At 42.7% G+C, this 6000-nt stretch overlaps 1 long non-coding RNA gene across 3 annotated transcripts in view; it reads right to left on the bottom strand.

Moving 5' to 3' along the window:
• Positions 1-4764: 4764 nt before the first annotated feature.
• Positions 4765-6000, bottom strand: part of LOC310671459 — a 34382-nt gene continuing 33146 nt past the window's right edge. For all 3 annotated transcript variants that reach the window (XR_014508020.1, XR_014508021.1, XR_014508022.1), the window contains one exon: positions 4765-5842. This is a non-coding gene — a long non-coding RNA (uncharacterized lncRNA). The remainder of the gene's footprint in view (positions 5843-6000) is intronic.

Below are 6000 nucleotides of genomic sequence, written 5' to 3'. Positions count from 1 at the left end.
CAGGACCAGTGGTCAGGGATTTGTAGTCCCACAACAGCTGGAGGGCCAAGTTTGGCCATCACTGGCTTAGGAGAAAGTGTGCATGTGGGTCTGGGCTCTGGTCCTATAGGCTGGAGTGGTCTGGGAGGTTCCTCTGGGGGCTCCTGTCCAGCAGCCTAAGACACAATGGTCTCTTATCTTCAGCAGTCAGCTCTGAGCCCTGAATCTGATCCAGCACCTCATCTGGTGTTCCTGCAGCTTCCGACTCTGTGTCCAGATAACTGGTAAATTCAGGGCTCATGACCATTTATCTCTGAGGAGAGTGCATATGTACCGTATTTTTCGCTCTATAAGACACACCAGACCATAAGACGCACCTAGTTTTTGGAGGAGAAAAACAAGAAAAAAAATATTCTGAATCTCAGAAGCCAGAACAACAAAAGGGATGGCTGCGCAGTGAAAGCAGCAATCCCTCTTGCTGTTCTGGCTTCTGGGATAGCTGTGCAGCCTGCATTCTCTCCATAAGACGCACACACATTTCCCCTTACTTTTTAGGAGGGAAAAAGTGAGTCTTATAGAGCAAAAAAATACGGTATGTGTGAGTAACTTGCCTCACTCCATTCTCTCCTGCTCCTATGCATAGCATTATTTTCCAAGCATTTCTTCTCTTTTCTTACGGAGATGACATCATAGGCCATGGCAAGGTGCCTGCTGGGACTTTTCATGGACAAGAAACTTCTTCTGCACAGAGAAGGAATTTTAAAACAATCAAAATCCCGAGGAAGTTTGAATTAGGAAGGTCCTAGCCTACTTCTAAATTAATCAGGATATCCTCCCCATGAAAGGTCACAGGCTCTAGTGTTTTCCTCATGAGTTACTCTGAAAACATTTCTGCAGACTTGATGTTCCAAGCTCCCAAAGGAAACTGCAAAAACTAACTGTGGTCCAGCTCTGATGTAATAGTTAGGGCAAACAAGATGTTTCCTGGTCTGGTTCCTCTGGGTGCATCGAAGCAAAAGGAATGGATGATCCATTCAAGAAGACCACCTCACTGCTATATAGAGATGGATGAATGGATAAATACTCCCGTGGCTGTCCTCAGGCTGACCTAGAAATGATCTCCCAAAAGTGGAAACAAATTGGCTCATATCCCAATCGAATGCAAGGAGCTCGAAAAGTGAAAAGGCACTCTCTGCTCCAGACTGGCACCATTTTAGGTTTAGAGAATGTAGGTTTGCACAAATAAAGTGGATTAAAGCACCCTGGTGCAGCAAATCCACTTGCTGATTTTTTAAAATTTATTTTTTTAAAAAAATGTGGGGTTTTTTTGCGATTAGGATGACAGGATGATATATGACTTCTGCACACACAATTCAGGATGAAATCAAGATGAATGCTCATTGTTGTATAACTTCCACACCAGCAAATCAGAGGGAAAGCTCAATAAAGAGCAGGCATCATATGTATAACCTCCCTGTAAGTTCTGTGCAAGCAAATTGGAATGAATGCGCAATAAACAGCTCATCTGGAGAAGTCCACAAGCTCTCTGCTGCTGATGCTTTGTCAATAAGTAAAGGAAAGGGGGTGGTTGGCAAGCAAGTCTTCCAATGTCACCACTTCTTTCATGCAGTCATTCCCTTGCCACTTTTTCATTATGAGACACTGGCTGCTACACCAGGGGGTCTGTCTCCTGCTTCAGTAAAGGCAAATGCACACTGCTTTTCATTTCCTTTTGTGTTTCTTGTCACATCAGCCCACACAGGCTGATAAGAGACATATGAACCATGGTTTGGGCATGTCCACATCTGAGCATTATTTAGCTATTAATCCACTCCCTCCACATTCAGATTCGATCAAAGTAGCCCACACCCAAACGTATTTGTATATGAGAATCAACTTCACTTTTCCCCCAGCAGACAAGGAGTTTCAAGGCAAGGAGGCAGGGCTTTCGTTCCTCACCAGAGAGAAAGCTATGGGTAGTATCAACAAGGAGAGACTAGGATGCGTTGAGCAATTTTCTGTTTACATTCCTGGTCTCTGGCAGTTACCTGGATCTTCAGTGTGTGTGTGTCTGGGGCTCCTATGTATCCTCAACAGTACAGATGGACAGACTTTTGGTCCAACTAAACACCCCATGAATTTTCCTTAAGAGAATGCTTGCCAGCAACATTATTTCCTTTCCAGTGAAATAGATGGGCTTTCAGTGCATCTTTATGGCGGTCTGGCTGAAATGGAAAGAGAACTTGGTGGCAGAATAATGGGTGAAGAGGGAGTGGAGGATGTGGATTTGCTATGAATGCCTGAGAGCTTTTACATTTCAAAACAACATTTTTCTGAACTGAGCCCTCATCACAAACAATATCTAGGTCAAAGGTATTAAGTTCATGTATTTAGCAACTTGCAAATTGGAGAGTCACTTGAAGGAAGCAACAAAAGGGTTGATTAGTCTACTGAGTGGTTTCTACAGTTTAATTTGTTATCAAAGGAAAGAGTAACAATGCTTAGAGTAATTCTCTCTTTTTAAAATCAAAGCATCTGGAAAGGAAAACTACAATCACCCTGTGTTATAGGTGCATTAACTATGTGCACTGGAAGCTAGAGACTTGTGTGCCAGGTGAGGGGAACCAGCTGAGGGGGCATAAAATCTCACCAGAGTCATACCTAGGCTCCCTTGCACTTTTGGCAAAGAGTTGTATTGGTGGCGCTCCAGTCCCTTGTGTCCTTGGCAATCACAGCTCTCTTCATCTTTCTTTTGTGATTTTTGAGCCCCACTGGGCCTGGGCCCTTGGAGGGGGCCAACCAAGCCAACCCCTAGGCATGCCCCTGACTATAACTCTAAGCAGAGGTGCCAGCTTGAGTAAAATATGGGGGGGGCAGGTAAGCTCTGCCCCGCATAATCTATCACACACCATTTAAATGGCAATGCCCATCAACTTTGTGAGGTCCCAGCCATCTCAAGTATTTTACTGGGGAAGCCAAAGGGACCTCGGCCCCCAGGTGCTGGCTCCTATGACTCTAAGGAAGGCAGAGGGGTTGAGCCCTCGGAAGGCTGCCAAGATGGTCTTCAATAGCCAGTTCAAAATACACAATTTCTTGTATGTTTAAAACCACTTTTAAACCTCAGGTTTTTATTTTGATTGGGATATTTTTTTTGCCAAACACAGTTACCCCCATGCTGCATTTGTAAAATATATAAATAAAAAATAAGTCAACATGCAAACAGCAACAATAACCCATAGGCTGAGGCAGTAGAGCAGTTAGATCATTTCAGACTCTGAGCTTATGCCACCATTTCCTTCAGATGGTAATGCCCACCTCTCTCTTTTTAGATAGTAACATGTATTATATCAATTACTTCAAAATGTGGTAAGCTAGTGTGGCCTTCTTTGGGGGTTTCCTGGTCATTCTCCTGAGTGGGGTGCTGGATTTCTGACCAGAGTCCTGTCCTGACTAGGCTGGGAAACAGAAATTGGATCCTTATATTGGGCTTTCAGGCATCTCTTGAAGACGTTATTTAAAAATTTCTTGAGTAGCCAGTCATTTTAATTACTGTTTTGGTGAGAAGTTTGGGTGTGGCTGCCAAGTTGTATTGCTTGTCTCTGTGGTGTCATAGCATTAGCCACAAGGTGGCTGTGATGTCTTTGCAACCACACTTCAAGCTGCACAAATGGTCACAACGAGCCCATTAACTGGCAGAGGGGGGGAGGGCATTTCCCCCACCATTTTGTATATTTCTGTTGGGTAATCGCAATTTCCATGCAACAGAAGTTCTTCCTTCAGATAATATGTCTCCCTTTTTCCATGACAGCTGAGTAACATCACACTTTTTATCATGCAAAATTACAATAGTTTGGGAATGCGAACGCTTTGTTTAGCTAGTTTCTACCCGAATGTTCACTTAGGAATGCTGTAATTTAAACTCAGACAGAAAGAAAGCCGTCTTGTCCAGAAACCCAAATCAAATGTGCACAAAAGCCAAACACTCTGAATACAATTTTAATACCAAGTACTAAAGAACAGCCAAAAATGGAACCTGTGATTGTGGTAGAAATGTAACAACAGATGGATGAACAATTGGCAACTTGCTGCTTAATAGTTCCCCAAATCCTGCCACCGGAGGGGAGCTGTCTAACCCTGCTTAATGGTAAGACTGACTCTGACATAGTACTGATCTAAACTCCCTGTAGCTAAGTCCAACTAAAATATTTATCTCTCTGTCCCCCCACCCCACCCCCATCTCTAAATTATAATGGAAACTGTGGTTCCAAACTGTTTCTTTGCCCCCTCCCCCTAGCTAAAGAGTATCACCTCCCCAAAAGCTGGAGAAACCTTTCCAGCCTTCAAGGAACATTACTGTTCTTTTGTTAAACTCCTTGGCTGGTTGCCCATTGACAGTAATGTAAATAGTCTAAACTCATAACAGTGCTCAGGCCGATTCTGCTTAGCTTATATGATATTGAATCAGAAGACTTGAGCCAATGGAAGTGTGGCTGTAGGCCAGGAACAAGTTACAGAAAGGCAGCCTGTCAGATCTGACTCTTGTGGACACCAGTTTCTTTTTTTCCATTGCTGGCATTTAGATACTAGGAAGCTGGAGGGGACACAGAACTGACACAGTAGATCTAGTACTTAGGTTGCAGTGAAATATTTCACATGCATTCAAGATCTCCATTGTCTACAGGGAAGGAGAATAATGACGCAATACTCTCTTTTTTTCTAAACAGCTAACAGTTTCAATGTGGTTCATAGGGAGCTGTTTTACAAACAAACCACTGACACTTTAAAAAAAAAACCTGATCACAGAATGAGCGAGAGCATGTTACTCCATTCACAAAGGTGAAAACGTAATTTATTCCAGTTTTACTTTCCCATGCTCTGATTTTCTACATTGCTTTGAGAAACTGTAATTGGGGGGAAATGTTTAGTTATGACCAGTTTCCAGGGCAGCTCCATAAAGACTAGCTTAGAAAAGCAAAGGGGTGACAAATTAACAAAACACAGTATAATTAGGAAAGCAAGGATTTAAATGCTTATATGCTTCAAATGTTATGCAGTATAGGAAATCTAATATACTATGATTGAAACTGGAGGAGCAGCTACTTCCCCTTGGAATCATACCTGCTAGTTTTCTCAGGCCCTCTCTCCATACAAGATACCATTGTTTCTGGTGTGATTGAGTATTGTTCTGTTTCTGAATGCCCTATTGGCTGCTTAGTATTTGTATCTGCTCCAGGACGGGTTTAGGTTATGAACTGCACATTTAGCATTCCACGATGTGGTTTGTTCTCTTTAATTCTTACTTTGTGGGCCTCAACTGACACGTCACATGCATGTAAATTTTGCATTTTCTGTATGGGATGCATAAATTCATGTGGTGGAGAAGAAGTGCATTTCTATGTTTTGAAAATGACCATTTTTTTTACCCCTTAGCTACATTAAGATTACATTACTTCCAGTTGCTATGAGGAGACAGTAAAAGGAAAACTAGCTGAAGTACCTCTCAGCAGAGGAGATACGCTATCTGGCCCAGGCACCTGACCTCACAGCCTAACTCCCACACCAGTAAGTAGCTCCATCCATAGGGGCCATGTATAAGGCACAGAGCTGGTATCAACTTTGCCTGCAATCAATTTCTTCATGCTACAGGAATGAGTCTGAGGTGTTGTGACAACATTGAAATGTTTCCTTGCATGGACCAGTTTATCCAGTCACTTCCCAGTACTGCTGCTGCAGTAGCTATTGCCCTGATTGGTAGAAAGAGCCCTTCTTCTTCTTCTTCTTCTTCTTCTTCTTCTTCTTCTTCTTCTTCTTCTTCTTCATATGTATTCATAGTGTAGTGTAACCAGGAGGGGTCAGGAAGCCACTGCAAAATGGGAACAATACAAGGTTGTCATGAGGAAGAGAAGGGAGGAAAGAAGAAGATGGTAAAATATTTGTAATGTGATAATGATCTCTCAGCTAGGATTTTGACATGATGAATTACTGGACTGTTCGAATATAGCATGTATTACGTATCCAGTT

Source organism: Podarcis tiliguerta (assembly GCF_965153285.1).
Source record: "Podarcis tiliguerta genome assembly, chromosome: 1".
NCBI classification, from domain to species: domain Eukaryota; kingdom Metazoa; phylum Chordata; class Lepidosauria; order Squamata; family Lacertidae; genus Podarcis; species Podarcis tiliguerta.
This window is presented reverse-complemented; position numbering and strand designations above follow the sequence as displayed.